The following is a 15794-nucleotide window of genomic DNA, read 5'->3' on the forward strand; positions in this document are numbered from 1 at the left end:
AGACGTTATTATTTTTGTTTTGCATGGGCAGGCACCGGGAAACCAACCCGGGTCTCCCGCATGGCAGACAAGAACTATGCCTGCTGAGCCACTGTGGCCCGCCCTACAGACGTTATTTTATTCACTCATTTTCAGTGAGTTTTATTAAAATATATTAACATACCATACAATCCATCCAAGGTATACAATCACTGGCTTTTACTATAATCAGAAATTTATATCATCACAATCAATTTTAGAACATTTTCATTACTTCAAAAAGAAAAACACCACTCTCCTTAGCAGTCACCATTCAATCCTCTATCCTTCCCCAGCTCTATCTACTACTAAAAAAATGGAATGCTCATTGAATTTGCATGTTACCTTTGTGCAAGGGCCATGCCACTCTTCTCTGTTTCATTCTAACTTTAGTTTATGTGCTCCCTTTGGGAGCACAAGAAAAATTTTTGAAGAATTTCTAAGATTCTTTTAAAAAGTAATACTATAGCTTGTGAAATAAGCAAGACATTTAGCAAAATAGACTTTTATTGCTATAAACATTGCTCTTAGACTAATTCTATCCTAAATCATAGCAACATATAATTAAAAGGACTTTTGCAGATTAAAAAACATTAACACTGAATAGAACAGCACCTGGCATATATAACAGATTTGTTTCTAGGCATTAAAAATTGCATTTTACTTCAGTTATTTAATCTTCTGCTGTGTTGGTTGGCTTTGATAGAATTTAAAATGACCCTTCTGTCAGCTACACTGTCAGGGGGAATTGAGACATGTAATAGAATCCACAACTTTTCAAAATGAACCGCATTATGACTTGTAAAACAGATGAGCTGTATCAAGCAAAATCATGATGTTCATCACAGACTGAATTTAAATTCTTTCCAGTTCACTCAGATACATATATACTAAGAAAATGTTATAATTCTGTATGGATTCCTTATATTCTAAAGATAAGATCACTATTTCAAGATTTTTACTTTACACCTTACTCATTCTCTAAGGTGCCCAATCTGTGTGATCTAATACAGTGTAGGAGTTCCTTCAATGCAGCATATGATAAACCTGACTTTGTTAATCACGTGTATGCTCCTTTTGGTCTCTGGCTATTCTAGTTTGCTAGCTGCCAGGATGCAACACACCAGAGACAGACTGGCTTTTAATAGAAGAGGGTTTATTTCATTAGTTCTTCAGAGGAAAAGCAACTTTCAACTGAGATTCTTTCTTACATGGGAAGGCACAGGGTGATCTCTGCTGGCCTTCTCTCTAGGCCTCTATGTTCCAACAACTTTCCCTGGCGTGATTTCTTTCTGCATCTCCAAAGGCCTGGGCTAAGTTGCGAGTGCTGAGATGAGGTATGCTGAGCTGCTTGGGCTGTGCTACGATGCGCTCTTTCATTTAAACACCGGCAATTTAGTCAAACATCATTCAATGCAGCAGGCACGCCTCCTAGCCCACTGCATATGTAATCAGCAACAGATGAGGTTCATGTACCATTGGCTCATGACTACAGCAATAGATCTAGGCACTTTCACTCGGCCAAGTTGACAACTGAATCTAAGTACCATACCGGCTAATAGATATCATCAGCTTACTTGACTGCAAATGTTTGGTTATCTGATTACTCATGACAATAATTAAGTTTGATATCACAGAAATATACACAGAACAAACTGAAGCCCACATCATGAAGACTAGAAACAGAGGTTAGCTCTAGATTAAATTTAGGTCTAGAATCCAAAAACAGAATTTTGTTGGTCTTCTCTATAGCACACTAAAAGTAAGAGGTTTCACCACTGGTCTATTTCTTTTTGTGCCTAGGGTCTTTCCTTTTCTTTACAAACTGTCCTTCTTACTCTTTGAATCTTTAATCCATGACAGTGACATTATCTTAAATAATATGCACTTCCAATTTTTGTAAGTCACGTTTTATAGGAACATAGCCACACCCGTTTAAAATATATTGTTTTTATACTACAATGGCAGAGTTGATAGTTATAACAGAAACTAAGCTGTAAGACTATTAAATAGTAATGTTGTTTTTAGATAGATTTTATTTTTGGTGCCAGTGGGGTTTTCAAGTGAAAATGTCCAACAGATAGTGAAGAATTTGGCTTCTAAGATGTAAAGAATAAAATTAAATAAGTCATATATTTGAAAATTTGAAGTTAATCTTGAACATTTCAGAAATCATTAGAGACTTCCAGAATGGCGATGTAAAGAGCTTGGGGAAGCCTCCTTCTTGAAGAGAATTCTATTAAACTGCTCAAACATGGCAAGGGCTATCATTCAAAGCATTTGGAGACTGATCAAAGTGCTTACAAAAAATTGAGAAGTATTGTTCAAAACAATATTTGGAAATTTGGTGAGAGCAGTGGGAGTTGTGGCATTTAAGTCAGGAGTTCCCCGCTGCTCTAAATTATAGAATTACTGTTCCAGTGTGTCCTTGGCAGCCAAATGGCAATTCCGATTTCCCGCAGCTTCCTAGAGCAGAAGACCTATTCTTTGTAGTTTAGCAGCAGTGAACATCAGTAGATATTATTTTCCACATCTCTATGCTGCAGAAGATCTCTACTGAATGAGTGGGGTAAGTCAAACAGAGGCAACCTTTCTCATCCCCAAATGCTGCTATCTAAAGAGGATCTGCACAGGGCAGCTGGTAAAGAGAGCTGTCCCCCAGTCCCTCACAGCTTTGTGTGGCATCAAAAGCTCTTTGGAGTGCCACATTCTATTTCTTCCAGTTCTAGGAGTAGAAGAGATATTACCGATGGATTATGAGCTGGTAAACATCAACAGATTCCAATCTCTTGGCTCTGAGCTGAGGAAGATCTATAGTACCAGTCCAAATGAACTATTTCTTCTCTTGAGGGGTGATTCTGGTTGGACAAGGGGAGAGTGAGATCTCCAACTACTTTCCCAGTTCCTACTTCATAAAACAAAAATTTTGTCTAGGGGATGGTCAGGGATAACTTCAAAGTTGCAGCACTGTCCCTTTGCAAAGAGACTAAACTTATTTGGATTAACTGTTCAGCAACATATTCTCTCTGTTACTGTCAAAAACAGTACAGAAGTCAGTTAGTAATAGTGGAAGTTTATGTCTGGGTGTGATAATATTTAAGGCACATTCACCAGAAGTATATTAGAAATACCAGTGAAAGATATAGTCAAAGAGATTTCAGTTAAAATCAAACTAGTCCTTGGTGGTCTGCAAAACTGTTGCATGTCCAAGAATGTGCTATCTTATGAGTAACTGGAGAAGGTAGGTCTGGTTATTATTACCTGTTGGCCATAGGACAAACTTGGAGACTACTTGAATAGTGAAAACAGCCTCCACAACATATGGATCTAACAGTAGAAGGTGAAAAGCTTTCTGTTTAAGAGGGTAAGTGCAGCCAATAAACATTTTTTACCAAAGAGAAAACTGTAGGAGGCTAATGTAAAGATAAATATTAGGGAAAAAATAAAATAAACAGGGACATCAGAAGTTGCACACTGCAGGGGAAATAGACTTTGTGCAATCATATCTGTAAACAAATTAAAAAGCAGACAGGAAAACAATAACAAGTCCCAGGCAGAATCAGTATCCAGAACTGCTACAATACATTATCTAAAATGTCCAGTTTTCAACAAAATATTAAGAAACAAGCAAAGAAAAAAAAAGAAAGCATGGTGACTACACTGGAAAAAAAGGAAACAATAGAAACTGTTTTGAGAGGGCTCAGATTTTGGACTTAGCAGGCAAAGACTGTCGTGCATCAATTATAAATATGTTCAAATAACTACAGTGATACATATTTAAAATATTAAGTGAAGATGTGATAATGTCTCATCAAATAAGGAATACAAATAAATAGGTAAGTTATCAAAAAGAATCAAGTAGATATTTGAATTGACAAGTATAATTAGTGAAATAAAACATCAACTAGTGTGTTTGAGCTGACAGAAGAAGCAGTAAACATAAAGACAGGTTGATAAACATTGTTTAATCTGAAAACCATAATAAAGAATGAAGAAAAACAAAGAGTCTCAGAGTAATATGAGATACCAGTAAGCACATCAACATGCCAGAAATGAAAGTCTTAGAAGGAGAGGAGAAAAAGAAGGGGACAGAATAAATAATCAAAGAAACAAATAGCTGAAAATATAAAATTTGATGAAAAACATTAGTCTACACTTGCAAGAAGAGCAATAAACTCCAAAAGGCTAAACATGGAGACAGTCACACCAAGATATATCACAATCAAAACTGCTAGCTGAGATAAGGAAAAAATCTGGAAAACAGCAATAGAGAAATGATCCATCATGTACAAAGGAACTTCCAAACATCAACAGCTAACTTCTGAGGAGCTGAGAACAGTGGGATGACACATTCAAATTGTTGAAAGAACAAAAAAAGTGTTAACCAAGATTTAACATCAAACAAATAAAATAATGGCTGAAGAAAAACTTTGAGAATTTTAGTTTCTAGGAGGCCTGTCTTAAAATAAAAACTAAAGGAAGGTCTTTAGGTTACAAGTAAGTGACATCAGACAATAATTTGAATCTACATGAAGAAGCAAAGAACACTGTCAAGTAATTTCTGCAAGTAATTATAAAACAGGATAATTGCATATTTCTTCCTCTTTTTTTCTCAACTGGTTTACAAAAGCAACTGCATACAATACTATAGTATTTTATTGGACCTATAAAAACAAAAATGGGATATATTTGACATTAATGGTACAAGGGAGGTAGGCACAACCCCCCATTAAAAAGTTCAGTACAAAGCTGTAGTAGAATAAGGAAATGCCTCTAAATTATAATTCAAATCCACCATGAGAAAGGAAGCATACTGAAAATGGTAAATAATGAGGTATTAGAGCAAAGTCTATCTATATGCTCTTGCTGTCCTTTTTGGTCTCAGTTTATTTGAAAGGTGCAGGATTATATATACTCAATATACAGATATAATATGAATAATGACAATAACACAAAAAAGAAGGATATAACTATATATGGGTAAAGCTCCTATGGCTCACTGGATATAAGTTAACATACACCTATAGTAAAGTCTGATAGGATGCATATTTTAAATCTTAGTGCAATCATTCAGAACATAACTTTAAAATGTAGTGAGGTCGGGGGGGCCAAGATGGCGGTCTGGTAATGTGTGCGCATTTTTAGTTCATCCCCCAGAGCAACTACTAAATAACCAGAAACAGTACAGAACAGCTTCAGGAGCCACGACAGTGACCTAACACACAGCGTACCCCAGTCTGGACCAGCGGGACCGGCTGTGAGTCTCTGGAACAGTGAGTACCCCAAGCCGCGCGCAGTTCCCCAAGCCGCGCACAGTTCCCCAAGCCACGGCACCCTGCGCCCGGTGCTCCTCCCCCACAGGCGGCTTCCCGGAAGGAAAGGAAAGAGTCTCTAACAGTAGCAGGGACTGAGTCCAACCAAACACCAATAGTGGCATTAATAAACAAATTCTGACTAGTAAAAATAGGCCCCCAGCTCAGGCGAAACTGGTCAAGGCAGAGGTCGCCTATTGGGCTAACCGAGAAAGAGGAAAGGGGATGAAACTGAGCCTTCTGAGGCTGTTTCTATGGAGGTTTGGCTGCTTCTGGATTCAGCGGTGGGATTACACACACTGCAACTGCCCCAAACGCAGAAACAGGCTGCTTTCAGGGCTGTCTCCCACCTGAACCTTCCCCACAGGAGGGGTGAAACAAAACTCAGGTGGAATCCCTCTCTCAAGAATTCAGACCCCAGGGCTTCGCAATTTGAAGCCATTAAAACCAGCCTACAACCTTTCCTCTGACTCCACCACGCCCCCAGCAGGGAGAGCCTTCCAAAGTTAAAGGAGCCACAACATCTTTTGCTGGTGGGACCCGCAGACCAACAAGTGCCACATACTGGGCAAGATAAGAAAAAAAGATCCCAGAGACTTCACAGGAAAGTCTTTCAACCTGCTGGGTCTCACACTAAGGAAAAACTGACGCAGGTGATTCCTTCCCCCTGAAAAGAGGCCAGTTTAGTCTGGGAAAACCCGGCTGGAGTCTGTAATACCTATGTAGACCCTCCTAAGGGTGGGGAGGGAAAAGGCACATTACAAGCAGTACAAGAAACAAGAAATCAAGAACTGAAAAATGACCCTCTGTTAAACAAAACTTAAGCTAGAGGCCCAGAAAAAGCTGAACTGAAGGTCAATGAACAGATAGACAACAAACTCATCTAGCAAGAAAACCCTAGGTAAGATAAGTGAAAGCAATCTCCAGAATAAACTAATTAAGGTAATTAAATGTCCAGACACCAGCAAAAAATAACAAATCACACCAGGAAAATTGAATATATGGCCCAGTCAAAGGAACAAACCAATAGTTCAAATGAGATACAGGAGCTGAGACAACTAATTCTGAATATACGAACAGAAATGGAAAACCTCTTCAAAAAACAAATCAATAAATTGAGGGAGGACATGAAGAAGGCAAGGAATGAACAAAAAGAAGAAATGGAAAGTCTGAAAAAACAAATCACAGAACTTATGGGAATGAAAGATACAGTAGAAGAGATGAAAAAAACAATGGAAACCTACAATGGTAGATTTCAAGAGACAGAGGTTAGAATTAGTGAACTGGGGGCTGGAACATCTGAAATCCAAAAAGAAACAGAAACTATAAGGAAAAGAATGGAAAAATATGAGCAGGGGCTCAGGGAATTGAATTATAATATGAAGCGCACAAACAAAAGTGTTCTCCGGAAGGAGAAGAAAAGGGAAAAGGAGGAGAAAACCTAATGGAAGAAATTATCACTGAAAATTTCCCAACTCTTATGAAAAACCTAAAATTACAGACCCAAGAAGTGCCACACACCCCAAAGAGAATAGATCGAAATAGACGTTCTCCAAGACACTTACTAGTTAGAATGTCAGAGGTCAAAGAGAAAGAGAGGATCTTGAAAGCAGCAAGAGAAAAGCAATCCATCACATACAAGGGGAACCCAATAAGACTATGTGTAGATTTCTCAGCAGAAACCATGGAGGCAAGAAGACAGTGGGATGATATATTTAAACTACTAAAAGAGAAAAACTGCCAACCAAGAATTCTATATCCAGCAAAATTGTCCTTCAAAAATGAGGGAGAAATTAAAATATTTTCAGACAAAAAAATCACTGAGAGAATTTGTGACCAAGAGACCAGCTCTGCAAGAAATACTAAAGGGAGCACTAGAGACATACAAAAAGACGGAAGAGAGAGGTGTGGAGAAGAGTGTAGAAAGAAGAAAAATTAGATATGATATATATAAAATACAAAAGGCAAAATGGTAGAGGAAAGTACTACCCAAACAGTAATAACACTAAATGTTAATGGACTGAACTCCCCAATCAAAAGACATAGACTGGCAGAATGGATTAAAAAACAGGATCCTTCTATATGCTGTCTACAGGAAACACATCTTAGACCCAAAGATAAATATAGGTTGAAAGTGAAAGGTTGGGAAAAGATATTTCATGCAAATAACAACCAGAAAAGAGCAGGAGTAGCTATATTAATATCCAACAAATTAGACTTCAAATGTAAAACAGTTAAAAGAGACAAAGAAGGATACTATCTACTAATAAAAGGAACAAGTAAACAAGAAGACATAACAATCATAAATATTTATGCACCGAACCAGAATGCCCCAAAATACACGAGGCATACACTGCAAATACTGAAAAGGGAAATAGACACATCTACCATAATATTTGGAGACTTCAATTCCCCACTCTCATCAATGGACAGAACATCTAGACAGAGGATCATAAAGAAACAAGAGAATTTGAATATTACAATCAATGAGCTAGATTTAACAGACATTTATAGGACATTACACCCCACAACAGCAGGATACAGCTTTTTCTCAAGTGCCCATGGATCATTCTCAAAGATAGACCATATGCTGGGTCACAAAGCAAGTCTCAACAAATTTAAAAAGATTGAAATCATACACAACACTTTCTCAAATCATAAAGGAATGAAGTTGGAAATCAATAATTGGCAGAGTGCCAGAAAATTCACAAATACGTGGAGGCTCAACAACACACTCTAAAACAACCAGTGGGTCAAGGAAGAAATTACAAGAGAAATTAGTAAATATCTTGAGGCGAATGAAAATGAAAACACAACATATCAAAACCTATGGGATACAGCAAAGGCAGTGATAAGAGGGAAATTTATTGCCCTAAATGCCTATATCAAAAAAGAAGAAAGGGCAAAAATTCGGGAATTAACTGTCCACTTGGAAGAACTGGAGAAAGAACAGCAAGTTAACCCCAAAGCAAGTAAAAGGAAAGAAATAACAAAGATTAGAGCAGAAATAAATGAAATTGAGAGTATGAAAACAGTAGAGAAAATCAATAAGATCAGAAGTTGGTTCTATGAGAAAATCAATAAGATTGACGGGCACTTAGCAAGACTGACAAAAAGAAGAGAAAGGACGCAAATAAATAAGATCAGAAATGGAAGAGGAGACATAATCACTGACCTCACAGAAATAAAGGGGGTAATAACAGGATACTATGAACAACTTTATGCTAATAAATACAACAATGTAGATGAAATGGACAAGTTCCTAGAAAGGCATGAACAACCAACTTTGACTCAAGAAGAAATAGATGACCTCAACAAACCAATCACAAGTAAAGAAATTGAATCAGTCATTCAAAAGCTTCCCAAAAAGAAAAGTCCAGGACCAGATGGCTTCACATGTGAATTCTACCAAACATTCCAGAAAGAATTAGTACCAAACCTGCTCAAACGCTTTAAAAAAATTGAAGTGGAGGGAAAGCTACCTAATTCATTCTGTGAAGCCAACATCATCCTCATACCAAAACCAGGCAAAGATATTACAAAAAAAGAAAACTACAGACCAATCTCTCTAATGAATATAGATGTAAAAATCCTCAACAAAATTCTAGCAAATCGAATCCAGCAACACATTAAAAGAATTATACATCATGACCAAGTAGGATTCATCCCAGGTATGCAAGGATGGTTCAACATAAGAAAATCAATTAATGTAATACACCATATCAACAAATCAAAGCAAAAAAATCACATGATCATCTCAATTGATGCAGAGAAGGCATTTGACAAGATTCAACATTCTTTCCTGTTGAAAACACTTCAAAGGATAGGAATACAAGGGAACTTCCTTAAATGATAAAGGGAATATATGAAAAACCCACAGCTAATATCATCCTCAATGGGGAAAAATTGAAAACTTTCCCCCTAAGATCAGGAACAAGACAAGGATGTCCACTATCACCACTGTTATTCAACATTGTGTTGGAAGTTCTAGCCAGAGCAATTAGACAAGAAAAAGAAATACAAGGCATCAAAATTGGAAAGGAAGAAGTAAAACTATCACTGTTTGCAGATGATATGATATTATATATCGAAAACCCTGAAAAATCCACAGCAAAACTACTAGAACTAATAAACGAGTACATCAAAGTAGCAGGTTACAAGATCAACATTCAAAAACCTGTAGTGTTACTATACACTAACAATGAACAGCTGAGGGGGAAATCAAGAAATGAATTCCATTTACAACTGCAACTAAAAGAATAAAATACTTAGGAATAAATTTAACTAAAGAGAGAAAAGACTTTAACAAAGAAAACTACAAGAAACTGTTAAAAGAAATCACAGAAGACCTAAATAGATGGAAGGGCATACCGTGTTCATGGATTGGAAGACTAAATATAGTTAAGATGTCAATTCTACCTAAATTGATTAACAGATTCAACGCAAAACCAATCAAAATCCCAACAACTTACTTTTCACAAATAGAAAAACCAATAAGCAAATTTATCTGGAAGGGCAGGGTGCCCCGAATTGCTAAAAACATCTTGAGGAAAAAAAACGAAGCTGGAGGTCTCGTGCTGCCTGACTTTAAGGCATATTATGAAGACACAGTGGTCAAAACAGCATGGTATTGGCATAAAGATAGATGTATCGACCAATGGAATCAAATAGAGTGCTCAGATATAGACCCTCTCATCTCTGGACATTTGATCTTTGATAAGGCAGTCAAGCCAACTCACCTGGGACAGAACAGTCTCTTCAATAAATGGTGCCTAGAGAACTGGATATCCATATGCAAAAGAATGAAAGAGGACCCGTATCTCACACCCTATACAAAAGTTAACTCAAAATGGATCAAAGATCTAAACATTAGGTCTAAGACCATAAAACAGTTAGAGGAAAATGTATGGAGATATCTTATGAATCGTATAATTGGAGGTGGTTTTATGGACCTTAATCCTAAAGCAAGAGCACTGAAGAAAGAAATAAATAAATGGGAGCTCCTCAAAATTAAACACTTTTGTGCATCAAAGAACTTCACCAAGAAAGTAGAAAGACAGCCTACACAATGGGAGACAATATTTGGAAACGACATATCAGATAAAGGTCTAGTCTCCAGAATTTATAAAGAGATTGTTCAACTCAACAACAAAAAGACAGCCAATCCAATTACAAAATGGGAAAAGACTTGAACAGACACCTCTCAGAAGAGGAAATACAAATGGCCAAAAGGCACATGAAGAGATGCTCACTGTCCCTGGCCATTAGAGAAATGCAAATCAAAACCACAATGAGATATCATCTCACACCCACCAGAATGGCCATTATCAACAAAACAGAAAATGACAAGTGCTGGAGAGGATGTGGAGAAAGAGGCACACTTATCCACTGTTGGTGGGAATGTCAAATGGTGCAACCACTGTGGAAGGCAGTTTGGCGGTTCCTCAAAAAACTGAATATAGAATTGCCATATGACCCAGCAATACCATTGCTAGGTATCTACTCAGAGGACTTAAGGGCAAAGACACAATCAGACATTTGCACACCAATGTTTATAGCAGCACCATTTACAATTGCAAGGGGATGGAAACAGCCAAAATGTCCATCAACAGACGACTGGCTAAGCAAACTGTTGTATATACATACGATGGAATATTATGCAGCTCTAAGACAGAATAAACTTATGAAGTATGTAACAACATGGATGGACCTAGAGAACATTATGCTGAGTGAGTCTAGCCAAAAACTAAAGGACAAATACTGTATGGTCTCACTGATATGAACTGACATTAGTATGTCATTGGTAACAGAGACCATTAGGAGATAGAAATAGGGTAAGATAGTGGGTAATTGGAGCTGAAGGGATATGGACTGTGCAACAGGACTGGATACAAAAACTCAGAAATGAACAGCACAATACTACCTAACTGTAATGTAATTATGTTAAAACACTGAATGAAGCTGCATGTGAGAATGATAGAGGGAGGAGGGCTGGGGACATAAATGAAATCAGAAAGAAAGAGAGATGTTAAAGATCGAGATGGTATAATCTAGGAATGCCTAGAGTGTATAATAATAGTGAAATGTACAATGTACAAATTTTAAAAATGTTTTTACATGAGGAAGAACAAAGGATTGTCATTATTGCAGGGTGCTGAAAATAGATGATAACTAAAACTTCAAAATGTCACATTATGTGTAAGACTAAACCAAAAAATGTTTATTTGTTACAAAATTTAGATTTTGACTAGAGCATTTCCTAATATAACTCATGTAGATAGTTTGATTGAATGTCAAAAGTACTTGGAATCTCAGGTAGCACATGAGATTCTGTTGGTTTGTCCAGAGTGATTCCCAGAATGATTTAATCAGTGACTGCAAAAGTATTTGCAAGCCCCCTTCGGAGAATGGTGAGAGTGGGGAGAAATTCAACTTCCCCAAGTTGAATTCTTGATATTCTCACAAGCAGTGTGGACAACCAAAGCTATAGGCTGAGCCCCCAGTCTTGGGGTTTGTTCACATGAAACTTAACCCACAAAAGATAGGTCAAGTCTACTTAAAATTTAGGCCTAAGAGTCACCCCCAAGAGAGCCTCTTTTGTTGCTCAGATGTGGCCTCTCTCTCTCCAGCCAATATGATGAGCAGTCTCACCACCCTCCCCCTCTCTGCATGGGACATGACTCCCAGGGGTGTGGACCTTCCTGGCAACATGGGACAAAGATCCTGGAATGAGCTGAGACTCAGCATCCAAGGACTGAGAAAAACCCTAGAATGAGCTGAGAATTAACATCAAGAGACTGAGAGAACCTTCTAGACCAAAAGGGGAAGAGTAAAATGAGGCAAAGTGTCAATGGCTGAGAGATTCCAAACAGAGTCGAGAGGTTATCCTGGAGGTTATTCTTACACATTAAGTAGATATCACCTTGTTGTTCAAGATGTAGTGGAGAGGCTGGAGAGAACTGCCTGAAAATGTAGAGCTGTGTTCCAGTAGCCATGTTTCTTGATGATGATTGAACAATGATATAGCTTTCACAATGAGACTCTGTGAATGTGAAAACCTTATGTCTGATGCTCCTTTTAGCTACTGTATCAACAGAAGAGTAGAACATATGCAATAAAAATAAATAATAGGGGAAACAAATGTTAAAATAAATTCAGTTTGAAATAGTGGTAAATGAAAGTGAGGGGTAAGGGGTATGGTACGTATAGTTTTTTTTTTTTTCTCTATTATTTTATTTCTTTTTCCATTGTCTTTTTATTTCTTTTTCTAAATCAATGCAAATGTACTAAGAAATGATGAATATGCAACTATGTGATGATATTAAGAATTACTGATTATATATGTAGAATGGAATGATTTCTAAATGTTTTGTTGTTAATTTTTTTTAATTAATAAAAAATGTAGTGAAACAATCATGAAACAAATTAAAAGGTTACACTTGGAAATTATCCAATGGATTAAAAAAATGGCAAATAAAGAAGGAAAGGAAGAATAAAGAAAACAGGCAACCTAAGTCAACCATATCTATAATACATTAAATGTGAATGAATCAAACTATCCAAGAAAAATGCAGAGATTTTCACACTGGATTAAACAAACAAACAAAGAAACAAACAAAAACCAAGGTTGAAATATATGCTGTCTACAAGAGAAACATTGTAGTCTCAAAGATGAGTTGAAATTAAAGGATGAAAAAGTCACATTTAACAAAGAGAAGCCCTAAGAAACCTGGAGAGGCTATGCTATTCTTACAAACGAAAAATAACTCCCTCCCCCCACCCCCCAAAAAAATAAATAGAAGAAAAAAAACTTCCTACTTCATTATATAAAGTCAGTATTACACAGATGCCAAAACCACATGACGGCATCACTATAAAGGAATACTATAGACCAATATTCCTTATGACCATGCATACAAAAATCCTCAGCAAAATACTGACAAAACAAATCCAGTAGCATAGAAAAATGATTACATATCATGACCAAATGGATTTTATCCCAGGAATGCAAAGCTGTTTTCACATCTGAGAATCAACTTATGTAATAGATCATATTGCTAATTAAAGGACAAAAACCACATGAATGCATCAATAAATATAGGAAAAAAGCATTTGACAAAATGAACATGCTTTCTTTCATGACAAAAAACACTGAAAAAATTAGGAATAAAGGAACTTCCTCAATTGGATAAAGAGCATCTACAAAGAAACCATAACAGCATATTATATAATAGTGAAGAACTATGTGCATTATTCCTAATATCAAAAACAAGACAAGGATTTCCAATCTTACCATTTTTATTCAACGCTATACTAGAGGTTTTAGGCAGGCAATTAGGAAATAAAAATATCAGTTTTCAATAGTGTCAAAAAAATAAATTATTAGGGAATAAAATTAAGAAAAGAAGTATAAAACTTACACAAATGAAGTTAAAGAATATCTAAACATGGAAAGACTGTCTATATTCCATGTTTAGAAGACTGCATTTAAGATGGCAATATGCTTAAATTTATCCACAGATTCAATACAAGCCTTATCAAAACTCCATTTAATATTTTAAAAAAATGATAAGTTAATCTTAAAATTCATATGGAAATATAAGGTACCTAGAATGGCAAAACAATTTACCAAAAGAAGAAATATAGTTGGATAATTCATGCTTCTTGATAGTAAAATTTACTTCAAAGTTATAATAATCAAGACGGAGTGGTCATGGCATATAGATTATAGGTAAGAAGAGCCCTTAAATAAACGCTTAGTTTGATAATCAACTGATTTTTCACAAGGTTAAGGCAAATAAATTTGGCAAGAATAGCGTTTTCAACAAATAGTAATGGGACACCTTAATATCTACATGTAAAATACTCAAGTTGAATATCCTTCCTCATACCACACCTAAAAATTAACTCAGAATGAATGTAAGGCCATTTCTTAGATAAAAGTATATGTGTAAATATTTTCAATGATTTTCTTAAATATGAAACTGTATTAGTCAGGGTTCTCTAAAGAAAGAGAACCAGCAGGGTATATCTGTAAATATGAGATTTATGAAGTGTCTTATGCAACTGTGGGACTGTAACAGCCTAAAATCTGTCGGGCAGGCCATGACCTGGCATCTCTAATGAAGGCCCTCAATGAATTCTCAGGAGAGGCTGGTTGGTTGAAGCAGAAATAGAGATGATCTCTTCTGAATCCTTCTTAAAAGCCTTCAGGTGATTAGAATAAGTGACATTCATTGCAGAAGACACTCTCCTTAGTTGACTGCATATGTAATCAGCTATGGCTGCAGCCAATGTGCTCATGGTTTAAGTTCATGACATATCCACATAGCAACAGAGAGGCCAGTGCTTGCTTGACCAGACAACTGGGCACCATCAATGGTCAAGCTGACACGAACCTGACCATCACAGAAACCAAAACAAAGTGATAAAAAAACAGATGAATTCAAATTTATGAAAATAGAAACAAAACAAAACACTTCGGCTCCAAAGAATACCATCAAGAAAGTAAAAAAAAAAAAAAACAATCTGTAGAATGTGAGAAAATATTTACCAAACATGTTATTCGTTAAGGGATTTGTATTCAGAATATAAAGAACTCTTAAAAACTCAAGAGTAAAAAGAAAATTAACTAAAGAAAAAGGAACAGATCATTTGAATAGAAATTTCTTCAGAGAAAATATAAAAGTGGCCAATGAGCAAACTAAATGATGCTCAACCTCATTTGCCATTGGGGAATTGCAAATCAAATCTTCAGTGAGATACCACTTCATATGAAGACAGACAATAGCAAATATTGATGAGAATGTGGAAAAATTGGAACTCTCGGACATAGTATCACCACTTTGGAAAACACTTCAGCAATTTATAAAAATGTTACGTATAGGGTGAGCCACAGTGGCTCAGCAGGCAGAATTCTCGCCTGCCATGCTGGAGACCTGGGTTTGATTACCGGTGCCTGCCCATGCAAAAAAAAAAAAAAAAAAAAATTAAGTATAGAGTTATCATAAGATCCAGCACTTCTACCCTATATCCATACACAAAATAAATTAAAATATGCATCCATACACAAGCTTGAAAATAAATGTTCATTGCAGCATTATTCATAAAAACAACAAAAAAAGAAATTTTAAAACAAACCAAATATCCATAAATGGAGAAACAAAATGTGGTTTATATATGCAGTAGAGTATTATTCCCCAATAAAAGAGGAATGAAGTACTGATACAGTACTTGGATGAAACTTGAAAATATTGTGTTAACTGAAAGAAGCCAGTGACCAAAGACCGCAGATCGTACAATTCCATTTATATGAAATGACAATAATAAATCTTAAGAGATGGGACGATTAGATGTTGCCTAGGCATGACAGTAAAGGGGAGTCACATCTTTTGGGTATTGAGTTTCTTTTTGCAGTGATAAAAATATTCTAAAAGATAGATGGTGGTGACCATTGCACAACTT

The 15794-nt window shown here is 36.3% G+C and overlaps 1 non-coding gene across 1 annotated transcript; it reads right to left on the reverse strand.

Moving 5' to 3' along the window:
- Positions 1-328: 328 nt before the first annotated feature.
- On the reverse strand, positions 329-435 carry LOC143681910 (U6 spliceosomal RNA). Its single transcript, XR_013174954.1, has one exon. It is a non-coding gene; the product is annotated as a U6 spliceosomal RNA (small nuclear RNA).
- Between the last annotated feature and the right edge of the window lie 15359 nt (positions 436-15794).

This window comes from Tamandua tetradactyla, chromosome 4 (genome assembly GCF_023851605.1).
Source record: "Tamandua tetradactyla isolate mTamTet1 chromosome 4, mTamTet1.pri, whole genome shotgun sequence".
NCBI lineage: Eukaryota > Metazoa > Chordata > Mammalia > Pilosa > Myrmecophagidae > Tamandua > Tamandua tetradactyla.